This window comes from Patella vulgata, chromosome 7 (assembly GCF_932274485.2).
Source record: "Patella vulgata chromosome 7, xgPatVulg1.2, whole genome shotgun sequence".
Taxonomy (NCBI): domain Eukaryota; kingdom Metazoa; phylum Mollusca; class Gastropoda; family Patellidae; genus Patella; species Patella vulgata.
In genome coordinates, this window is record NC_065885.2 from 61,265,072 (window position 1) to 61,278,126 (window position 13,055).

Sequence of the window (13,055 nt, forward strand, 5' to 3'; positions counted from 1 at the left end):
ATAGACGAAATTAGGTCTAAAAGCACATATTAATGTCATATAAAGTGATTTATGTTTTGTTTTTTTTTCTTTTTTTTTTAAGGGACCTGGAGAAAACCCACGAGGTTGGACAGGTGAACCTACTCCTTGTCACGTACAGGCGGGGAATCGAAACCACGCTAGTTGACTCAATGACAGACCTTATGAATCAATGCACACGCGCTAACCATTCGGTCATCCACCCCACCCAAATGTATGATACATTTCTTCAGATACGTAATTAACTTTGAGTTTTCAAATGACAATTCTTCCCATATAATTCCACGCTATTTCCAGGTGTCTGGATAGCCATGTCGTCATATTTTTATACGGCGGCGTGGTCACTCGCGTACATGAACGGTGGGAGAAATGTTACTACTGGTCTGAATCCTTATTAACTTTAGAAGAGTACTCTCCCCTGAGTTACATCACGACGATTACGAACTCTTAAATAAGTTATATATGGTCCATGTAATCAGTTTTGTGCCAAATTGTTTTGTAGCAAAAGTACTTTTGATTGTGTATGACCTTAAACTACATTTTTAATCTGGCATTTTGGGGCTTTAACAACAAATCAACATGATATACACACTAACAAATAAAAATCAGATTCCCAGATAAGGTCATAAGATCTGAAACTGAATCAAGTGGCATAGTTTCGATTCCCGGTTTGTACGTGACAAGGAATATGTTAGCACGCTGACGCACGTCCGTCTTTATTAGCCAAGTCAGTGCAGGGTGGGCGGCCGTTAAACCCCAATTCATTTCCCTGTCGCGTATATAGTAAAATGCTTTAAAATATCCTTCAAAGGGTGAATTCACACAAGTCTTCCGTCTGATTTCAAGTTTTTATTCGACTTTCTGTAAAACTTTTTAATTATAGTTAATAGGTTAATCTATTTGTACTCGGGGTGTTATAAGTTACAGGAAATAAAATTAATCTATCCAATAGTTGACCGTGGTGGTTGTCCTTTAAACATCGTCACAATGGCAAGGGTATTAAAAAAAACTACGAGTGATACCTTGACCGTGTTAGCCGACTCTATTCTACACAGGGTTAAAAAGTATGTCCACAGATTAAGATTAGTTAAGACGACCCTACACGTAACAAATCAAGTTGGGATTAAAAAATGACAGTGTGCTGTGTATTGGAGCTACAGCTACTCTTATTTTGATCTGTATTTCCTTTCTTTTTTTTATAATTTCGTTGGCCTCTAATACATGAAGATCTGATCGGTCGTAGTGGAAGGTCGCGTCAGAGGATATACGAGCGGCTTTTGGCCCTATGACGTCAGACAGTTGATTAACCAATCAGTGTTGATGTTTCTAGTGGGTTACCCTATGTTCCGCGCACCTCACGCCAAAAACTCGCCGTAACAGACCGTTTCATTGGTTAATCCCTCACATCATCCAGAACGCGGGTTATATAACAACTCTTCCACATCCTAGAGTAGTAAAGACAAATAAAACGTAAGACGAAATTTTGAACTATAAAATATGAAACAAAATAGGATCCGCGTTTTAATTAGATTGTTTTGAATTCCAGCTGTCATTGCACGCTAACTTGTGTACGGGGCCTCGGTGTGGCGTCCCACCCGAACAACTAGGCATTGTCCCCTGCCAGGTCATCCGGACAGCACCAATGACAAAGGGAAATCCCTATTGGTACAGGGGGGGGGGGAATGGCCGAATGGTTAGCACGTGCGTGCTGTATCATAAAATCTGTCATTGGGTCAACTGGTGGCGTGGTTTCGATCGGTTGTACGTGACAAGGAGTAGCGTCGCCTGTCTAACCTCGTGGGTTTTCTCCGGGCCCTCCGGTTTCCTCCCACTGCTAAAGACCCCTACGCGAAAGCGAATTATTGAAATAAATTGAACCATATGTTAGTCCCGGAATGACCTAGTTTGTGTCCAGTGGAGGTTAAACCCATCTCTCTCTCTCCCTCTCTCTCTCTCTCTCTCTCTCTCTCCCTATTGGCACATTTACGTCACTAAGATTAACATTTTTTATCCGCGAATAAACTGTGGGTAATAATTATGAATACATTGGAGTGCACGTAAAAGATCTCTTGGCAGTTGGAATTCGATATAAGAGTAGACCATAGTGCCGCTGTCCGGGCAAAATTGTCCTCATAGCACACTGTACGGCGTATGCCCGTCTTCATTAGCCCAGTGGGAGCAGGGGCTGTTTCACGAAATGTTAACTAAGATAAAAATCCAAATTTTAGTAATATGATTGGATAATATTAGATTGATTTTAATGCTTAGCCAATCAAAATTGAAGTATCTAGTAAAATTTGGATTTTATCTTTAGTTAAGATTTCGAGAAACAGTAGGACGTTAAACCCCATTTCATTTCATTATTTATTTTTTACTTTATTGCATTCAAGATAATTGCCCAAACCCAACTCATCAATCACAAAAGGCAGCTGTGATATGTATATAGCCCTGTAGACTTCCGTAGTTTCATATTGTACAATTATATTCATGGTCTGTTGATTCGAGTGTTAATTACCATGCTTGGTTGATCAGGGCTATATGATGAAAAACCCCTAATGATGTCACCAGCTTGTTATATTTGTAACGTAGATTTTAATGAGATGTTGGAACTTTGTGATTTATGTGGATCTGTCATCAGCATTATTTTATCTTGTAAATTGTATGAATAAATGAAATGGTGTTTAACGGCCCGTCAATACCAATCGGTCTGTACTCTACCAAACATGGTGAAACGTATGTTTACTTCTAGTGATGTTGTATGGTGCATTTTTGTCCATTTAGTGAATTTGGTGCTTCAGTTTATCTCGTAATCTAGATCCTTTAACATATCGTTCATGGGAAGAAAATGACTATTAAACATATATTAACGTCTGCTTCCACAAAAGTAATATCGTAGACAAAGTGTATGGAAGTCTATTATATATGTAGTGGATACTAAGAAAGATTGGTACGTATAATATCTATATTCTCTATTAAACATACATTATGCAAGAGCTAAATCTGCCTATTGCAGGTCTCCCTTAAGGCTTGAAATGTTATATAAACTATTAATTAGACATTAATTAACTCATCCAAACCATAATCAACTCTCGATGCCATTTTATATGTTGGATTTTCACTGGATTTGATTATTAAATCCAAAAATGGATAATGGAGACCGACTTTAGTAATGATAATCGAGGCTATGCTTGAAATTCAATGGCTAACATTTTCAGCATATTCCCTTTACATTATCTAGTTTTTAACTATTATAGAGAGAACTGTCAGCTCGTTATCTAATCTCCCATAATGTATCCTTAACGCTTTTACGAAAGTAACAAGTTTTGCTCCCAGACACTGGACAAAGTGGGGGAATTTTATCTCGGCAATATTTAAAAGGTATGTTTTAATTGTGCTGGATCCTGTCTGAATATCAATTACCGGAATCGCATCAATGGTTGTCTTGATGACAACTAAAGCGTTTAGTAGGTAACAGCCGGAGACAGATATTTCTGTTATTTTTACGTCACAACAAACAGGCGCTCATAACTATTATTCAATTGTGTTCGATACACAGGAAAATTTCTATTTTTGTCGAATACGTAAGGCATATTCTACCGAAATACGTAATAATCCTCATAACGAAAAATACTTACGGTCAGTATTAATCTGATTAAAACACAGATCCTATTTCGTTTCGTTTTTTTATAGTTCAAAATTTTGTTTTACTTGTCTTTACTGCATTAGAATCTGAAAGTGTTGTTATATAACCCGCGTTCGGGATGATGTGAGGGGTTAGCCGAATGGCTCAATGACAGACCTTATGATACAACGCGCACTCGCTAACCATTCGGCCATCTAACCCCTCTCACGGAGAATGTCGTTTGAAATTCAAGTGTCAACCTTAACAACAAAAATATATACAAATGACAAACTACTGATTTTAGATTTTAGTCCCCTTCTTTTTTTATGATGTATATCAATCTTAAACTTTTGACCCTTACAAAAATAAACGAATTATAACTATCGGTTGAAACGACATGACTAGGGTTAGGTCAAGTCAGTTGTTGGTCAGGAGTGTTTGGGTTTTTTTTACAAATTTTTTGTTTAAGGCTGTGATCACATACCAACACTTACAGCAACAATAGTTAGCTGTGTGGACTTTACGGATAAACAAGAAGTGGCATCGAGTGTTCTGTAAACGGTAAGGAGGATATTTCAGAAATGGTTTAAGTTTACATATACATATATGTTTACCCTTAGTCACTACAGATTTCGCTAAGTGACATAATTCGTATAAATTTCAAGCAAATTGGACGATAACTATTGTCGCTAGAATGTTCACAAGGTTTTGCCACAACGAGAACAAGGGCGATGACTCTACTAGCAGTTAACGGGTCGAGGGGTCTTCTACGTGCTGACCAATGTAAATGAAATTAACTGTGGTCGGGCTAATGAAGACGGAAAAAGGATATACACTCTCCTCAGAGTTGAATTCTTGAGTATTTGATGTGTAAATTCTAGATTTCTAAATTAATATTAGCGAGAGAGAAATGGGGTGTCACGTCCACTCGACACAAGCTAGGTCATTTGGGGACTAACAATTTTATTTTAATAATTCGCTTGCATGTAGGGGTCTTTAGCAGTGGGAGGAAAACGGAGGACCCGGAGAAAACCCTCGAGGTTGTACAGGCGACCCTGTATCACGTACAACCACGCCAGTTGACTCAATGACAGACCGTATGATACAGCGCGCACGTGCTAACCATTCGGCCATCAAACCCCACAAAAATAATATTAGCTTTGTTTGTTCACATTACATGTAGCCATATAAATAACTATTAACACCTCTCGCAAAATAAATACAAAACTTGTAAAACAAATGTAAATATTGCACAACTAATTATTAGGAAATAAATGAAATGGGGTTTAACGTCCTATTATTCTGTTCCGACTGGGCTAATGAAAGCGGGCATACGCCATACAGTGTGCTATGAGGGAAATTTTGCACTGACAGTGGTCCTACAGTCTACTCATATATCGAAGTTTAACAGCCAAGGGATCTTTTACGTGCATGCCAATGTGTTTCGTTCCATCCGAACGACTATACGTTGACCCTAACCTGTTGAATTAGGTAACGTGGAAGACGTTAAAGCTCAGTATAATCTTCTTTGTGAGTATGGCGTTGTGCCACTGACCAGAGAGTCCCGAGTTCGATCCCGATTGCAGTCCTGTTATCTCTTGTCAGAGTCTAGTCGTTCGGATGGAACAAAAAAATCGAGATCCACCCAGTTACATATTAGAATCGATGGCAGAGTAGACAGAAGCGCCGCTGTCCGGGCAAAGCTCCCGCCCCCGTGCATTGAACATGGAAGTGAAATTGATATGTTAGTCTCCAAAATGACTTATGTATTTGTTGACGAAATATTAAACCCCATTCCATTTATTCGTACAAAATTGCAAGTGGACCACAGTGGTTCAGTGAGTAAGCCGCTCGTTAGCTAACTCGGATGTCTCGGGGTTACTATCGGTGTTATTTGAGGAGAGAAACAGAAATGGGGTTTAACGTCCCCTCGACACAAACTAGGTCATTTCGCGTAGGGGTCTTTAGTAGTGGGGGGAAACCGGAGGACCCGGAGAAAACCGGCCATGAGGTTGGACAGGCGATCCTACTGCTTGTCACATACAACCGGGGAATCGAAACCACGCCGGTTTTTCTTCCCACCCAAACGACTAGACAGCTGTCTTTGTCAGGCCATCCATCCTGCACCACTGACAAATGGAAACCACATATGAAAATCCCGATGAACTTATTAGTTGAGGAAGTTTCGGCGTGGTTCCGTCTTCTCGGACGTTATAACCTATTTCATAACTACAAGCGCGCGGTGACCTTCACATTTTGTTGACGAGACCTTAATTCCAATTTCACTCCATGTTTTCGTACATAATTGCAAGTGCGCGCTGACCTTGACATTCTGCGAACAAAGAGTGGATCAATTCAATTACTGTCTGATGTAATATCCTCGAATTATTACCTTTGTTAGTTTTGCCAATTCAATATTTAACATTATTATTTCGTCTCACTTGACCTGATTTACCCTGAACGTCTGTAGATAAACATAAGTATTAGCTTTAATAACATCAGATCTATAAATAGAATAAGCACGTGTTACCAGGAGTCACTTTGTTTACAAACCTAGTTACACGTGTACACATATTACGGAAGACCGTTGGAGTCAATCACATAAACAAACATCTGATTATTTTAACTGGGTCGTGATTACTAGTTAACTATGTCGTAATTACGAGATGTTAACTCGAAATTATGAAATAGCTAACTCGTAAATCTTATGTCGTCCGTAATATATAGACTATAGTCTGGTGGTAAAATGTATGTAGAGAGAGAGAGAGAGGGAGAGAGAGAGAGAGAGAGAGAGATGGTGTTTAACGTTCACTCGACATAAACCAGGTCATTTCGTACTAACACCTGTAAAAACAATGGTATGTATGTATTAATGAAGTTAGTTAGTAATACATCACGTCAATATTATTATATATGATTGCTCGTTTTAATGACCGATAATAATATATGTATTATATCTTTGACATATGTTCAGTTGTTCAGTTATCACACGTGTACATATTCCTGTTACTAATGAATGTTCAATTATAGTTATTACCTGTAGAGGTTTTAGTATAAATTGAGATTGGATAAACACCATGATCAGAGAGAGAGAGAGAGAGAGAGAGAGAGAGAGAGAAATGGAGTTTAACGTCCACTCGACACAAACCAGGTCATTTCGGGACCAACATATGGTTTAATTTTATTTCTATAATTCGCTTGCGCGTAGGGGTCTTTAGCAGTGGGAGGAAACCGGAGGACCCGGAGAAAACCCACGAGGTTGGACAGGCGACCCTACTCCTTGTCACGTACAACCGGGGATTCGAAACCACGACAGTCGACTCAATGACAGACTTTATGATACAGCGCGCGCACGCTAACCATTCAGCCATCCAACCCCCCAGAGAGAGAGAGAGAGAGAGAGAGGGGGGTTAACATCTACTCGACACAATCTAGGTCATTTCGGGACTAAAATATCGTTCAATTTTATTTTAATAATTCGCTTGCGCGTAGGGATCTTTAGCAATGAGAGGAAACCAGAGGACATGGAGAAAACCCACGAGGTTGGACAGGCGACCCTACTCCTTCCCACGCACAACCGGGGAATGGAAACCACGCCAGCTGACTCAATGACAGACCTTATGATACAACGTGCACGAAATGAATATACACCATTACAACAAATTGCGTTATACAGAATTACACACTAGCCTAAAATAATCATAACAGTATGTATGGAAGACAATATTGTGTTTGACGACTTGAAATATATTTTTTGAGTATGATCTCCACACGTGAGCATGCGTGTCAGTATTGGAAATCCCCATGTGTAAACATGTGACTCGGTGTTATCAGCTTTACTTGTTTTAATGTAATCGAAATGAAAGGGGGTTTAACGTCCTACTTTTCTGCTCCGACTGGGCTAATGAAGACGGACATATGCCATGCAGTGTGTTATGGGGGACATTTTGCCCGGACAACGGCGCTACGGCCTACTCTTATATCGAATTCTAACTCTCAATGGTACTTTACGTGCACGTCAATGTGTACACGGGACCTTGTTTTTTTTGTACCACCCGAAAGACTTGTCAGGCCCTCCATCCTGTACCACTGACAATGGGAAACCACGCCAAGAAATCACGATGAACTTTCTCGGCCAACAACGGAAGCGAACACGAGATCTCCATGCAGGCGGCTGCATGTTATCCATAGAAGTGGTAATTTAAAGGAAAACATTGGTGTCCGTCATTATCAAATAAGTGATAGAACTGATTAAACACGTTCCAAATATAATTTTAACACAGAGATCATTGCTACGATAGATGCGTAATGAAGATTTGAAGAAACGGAAGTGACGAAAGCAAAAGGAAAACACGAGTTATCCTTCTATATAACGATTGACAGGCAGATCTCGAGATTCTTCCCCATGTCTGATCCTCTCGTTCACAAGAATTTGCTCCCAGCAATGACCTCAATTGCCAGGAAATTGACTCAAAGTTTCAAAATTATCTCACGAGGACCCCCCCCCCCCCCCGACTCCCCGTCTTCGGGTTGCTCGCTATGTCAACTTGCATAAAACTGCTTTCCGGTGAGATAACGGTCGGCGAACAGCTATATAGGTAAAGCGTTCTATGATGATATTCATTGTGGGTGGGATTGGGGATAGCGTTTTAGATTTGGAATCGCCCCACCCCGTCCCCACCCCGCCCCTATTCGCAGTTTCTAGATCCACTACTGGTTATCTCAACCTCTTTACCTGATATATTATATAAACTATGTAGGCATATGGGTTATAGGTAGGTTCGTAAATTGACCTTTATTACCTAATATGTATTAATTCGTGTCAAAGGTCAGCGTCTAACGATACTATTTATGTTATAATTACTGGTTAGTGAGTGAGCGTGAGTAAAGTCTATCTATATTATAGTCTTACACAGTCTTGTGTTTTGCGTGTCCGTGTAAACGAGGTTCTGTAGACTGTAATATTTAATGTGTTATATGTCTAATGTTTGCTGTGTTATATTGGATTTGAGTCGGATATCTCTCTCGGATATTTTTGGCCAGACACCAGAATCTGTTCACAACTCACAGGCTCTGTATTGCGCGTGCAGGGGTTAGAGTTCAGGTAAGTTATATTTGTTGGAATGATTCGGTGAATTTATAAGTGGTGTGAGATGTTCTAGTAAGATTAGAGCAGGTGTATTCTTCCCTCGTGTCATTAGCTAGATATCGTCCAGTGAATTTAGAAGTGGTATTGCGTGGTCTGGTAATAGTAGTCCTAAGCATATTCTGCCTCGTGTATGACTTAAGTGATAATTTAGACTTGGATTTTAGAAGCGGAAAGAAATGGAATTTAACGTCTCGTCAGCACCTTAAATCACATCATTATGAGATTAACGTAAGATATGTTATAGTTGTTCGGATGGGACGAAAAACTAAGATCCCGTTTACCCATTAGCATACACGTAAATGAGCCCTTGGTAGTTGGAATTTGACCTAAGAGTAGGCCGTAGTACCGCTGTCCGGACAACTTTCCTTATAGCACACTATTTATTTGGTTCAGAAAAGTAGAATATAATATTATACCCGCTTTAATTTTATAAAAATAAGGAAATGTTAAAGAAAGAGATGAGTAATTATATTATTATTATATGGGTTGTAAGGAAAAAATGATTTGAATGGTTATTTAAATGAGAAAGATTTTATTTTATAGGTAGGCATATTTAAAACCCAAAAAGAGCGAGAGAGAGAGAGAGAGAGAGAGAGAGATTTTTTTTATAGGTAGGCATATTTAAAACCCAAAAAGAGCGAGAGAGAGAGAGAGAGAGAGAGAGAGAGAGAGAGAGAGAGAGAAAGAGAGAGAGATTTTTTTTATAGGTAGACATATTTAAAACCCAAAAAGAGCGAGCGAGAGAGAGAGAGAGAGAGAGAGAGAGAGATTTTATTTTATAGGTAGGCATATTTAAAACCCTGAAAGAGCGAGAGAGAGAGAGAGAGAAGAGAGAGAGAGAGAGAGAGAGAGAGAGAGAGAGAGAGATTTTATTTATAGGTAGGCATATTTAAAACCCTGAAAGAGCGAGAGAGAGAGAGAGAGAAAGAGAGAGAGAGAGAGAGAGAGAGAGAGAGAGATTTTATTTATAGGTAGGCATATTTAAAACCCTAAAAGAGAGACAGGAGGGTGGGGGGGGGTACCGTCCACTCGGCGCACACACACACTGTCCAACTTCGTGGGTCTTCTCCGGGTCCTCCGGTTTTCACCCACTGCTAAATTGAACCATATGTTAGTCCCGAAATGACCTGGTTTGTGTCGAGTGTACGTTAATCCCCATTTCTCTCTCTCTCCAACTGGGCTTAGACGAGCATACGCCATGCAGTTTGCTATGAGGAAAATTTTGTCCGGACAGCGACGCTATGGCCTATTCTTATATAGAACTTGATCTCGGTTTTTCGTCCCATCCACACGACTACATGTTGTCCCTACTCAGACCCCCCCCCCCATCCCGCACCACTAACAAGGGATGAACTTTCTCGGTCAACGCAGGGAACGAACACAGGATCTCCATGTTAGCGAGCCAACGTCTTACTCACTGAGCCACCGTGACCCCTGTTCAACATAATACGTCGTTAATTACAGACTAAGATACGGTTATTTGTTTTTATGTCGTTATGTCTGTAACGCTGGGGGGGGGGGGCTGAATGGTTAGCGTGCCCCCGCTGTATCATAAAGTCTGTCATTGAGTCGACTGGCGTGGTTTCGAATCCCCGGTTGTACGTGACAAGGAGTAGGGTCGCCTGTCCAACCTCGTGGATTTTCTCCCGGTCCTCCGGTTTCCTCCCACTGCTAAAGACCCCTACGCGCAAGCGAATTATTGAAATAAAATTAAACCATATGTTAGTCCCGAAATGACCTAGTTTGTGTCGAATGGACGTTAAACCCCATTCTCTCTCTCTCTCTCTCTCTCTCTCTCTCTCTCTGTAACGCTAGGGAGGACAACTTTGATCGGACTGCCGAGGTTGTTTTTTTATGTGTCCGGTCAATGTGTACATGTGGGCACCCATCTTGAGAAATCTAGCGATTTGTCTCGATCTGTCTCGGTTTGTCGAACCAGGCCTCACCTGTTTGTCAACAGATCTAAGTGCGCTGTAGATCAATCTGGTTAAAACACAGATCCTATTTCGTTTCGTGTTTTATAGTTCAAAATTTCGTTTTACTTGTCTTTACTACACTAGGATCTGGAAGAGTTGTTATATAACCTGCGTTCTGGATGGCCTGAGGGATTAACCAATGAAACCATCTGTTACGACAACTTCTTGGCGTGCGATGCACGGAACCGTGGGTAAACCACTAGAAACGTCAACGCTGATTGATTAATCAATGTCTGACGTCATAGGGTTAGTAGCTGTTCGTACGACCTCTGACGCGACCTTTTACTACAACCGGTCAGATCTTCATGTAGTGTAGGCCATCGAATGTATAAAAAAACGAAACGAAATATAGATCTGTATTTTAATCAGATTTTGACTTTAGATTATCAGTTCGGACATCGATACAGGTGTCGTGGTTTCGGCCCCATGCCTATCTACCTGGTTTCCGGGTCTATTTTTGTTAGTCTATATTTAAATACATGTAAAGATATAATTATTACCCCCGAAAGTCACAGTGCTCGTACACAATGTAACATTTAATAAATAGGACATTTTTTTATTATGACCAGAGTTGTGTAAAGAAATCGACTCTTGTTATTTTTATAAAACTATAGTAGATACACTATATTTAAAGTAGCTATTTCTATAACTCAATATCATCCATAATCTTCGACATTGAAAACACGAATTATTTGTCAATTACAGTAGCTAAGTCTCTAACTCCATATCATCCAAAGTCTTCGACATTAAAAACACGAATTATTTGTCAATTTAAATCAACATTGATGTTGTGATCTTACCAGGAAAAGATTGAATATAAATCAGTTTATATACTTATTACATTATTATATGCGTTGGGACCCATTTGTGTCTATTTCTAGGTCCCAAATATTAGTGACTAGCAGAATGCCCGGCTTCGCTCGGGGGTCATAACCCCGAAACCGGAAGTGGTAGACTAACGCCACCTGGCCTATGTTACTCCCCGGTCCGAGCTACCCCTATACCCCAAATTTCAGACTCGGGGCGGACCTAGTGTAGCCGCCAACCCCGAACAGACAGACAGACAAACAGACAGACAGACAAACGACAGTCACAAATATTAGTATAGATAGATAGATTTAGCTCCTTTAAATGTCATATAAACTATATAATACATTATTATATGCGTTGCTACCTAATTGAGTCAATTTCTAGGCGACAAATATTAGTGATTTAGCTCCTTTAAATCTGTGAATGAGTAAATGTGTATATATGATGCTGTAATAAGAGTTTCTATAGTCTTTATGTTGATAACAGATTGAGTCAATTTCTAGGTGACAAATATAAGCGATTTAGCTCCTTTAAATCTGTGAATGAGTAAATAAAAACGTGTATATATGATGCGGTAATACGAGTTTCTATAGTCTTTATATAGATAAAAGATAAAATAGAACACAGGAAATACACTGATAATTCAATTTGTCACGTCTTCTTCCTTCACATAATGTTTTATTTCACTGAGATATGTGAATCTGTGGAAAAACAAATTAAAAGTAGAGGGGAAAGAGAAATTGGGTTTAACGTCCATTCGACACAAACCCACGAGGTTACTGTTGGTCAAGCAGCACTATTCTTTAAGATGGAAAACCCACCACTTGACATGGTGACAAACCCCCTTCTCTCTGTCTCTCTCTCTCTCTCTCTCTATCTCTCTAATTTTAGGGCATCCGATTGTTGGCAAGATTGTAGGTTAGGTTTAGGGTAAGCATTGGGGCTAGGTCCAAGGTTAGGTTTAAGAATTTGGGGGGAGAGGTTAAGTCTCCACATAAGCACTGACCTAGGATGATGAAAAATTAGTTCGTGATATTTCCTAGTTTTATTAAAATACATACAATACATTAGATTTATATACAAAGGCGATTTCACTGTTTATTGGTGTTGGTGGCGCTGATGGTCTTCCTTGGGTGGTGCTTCTGGTATTCTGGTATTATTGTTTCTGAAGAAAAAAGAAAATAAATTTGAGGCTCTCGGAAGAGAGCCACATTAGTGTGTTTCCTACAACGGATTGGATTTTCTAAAAAAAATCGTGTTTGTTCCACATCACCGGGTTACGGCTAGGGATTCTTATATCTAACTGATTTTAATTACTAACGGTTAGGCATAGGATTTGATATATGGTTTGTTTTGGGTCAGGGTGGAGACTGGTCTTATTTAATCTAATTTACTGTGCACTAGGATGTCGTTCAGATTTTTATTTTTAGAATATGCAATTATAAGTTTCTGTGTGAATATTTTCGGGTGATTTTCTTGG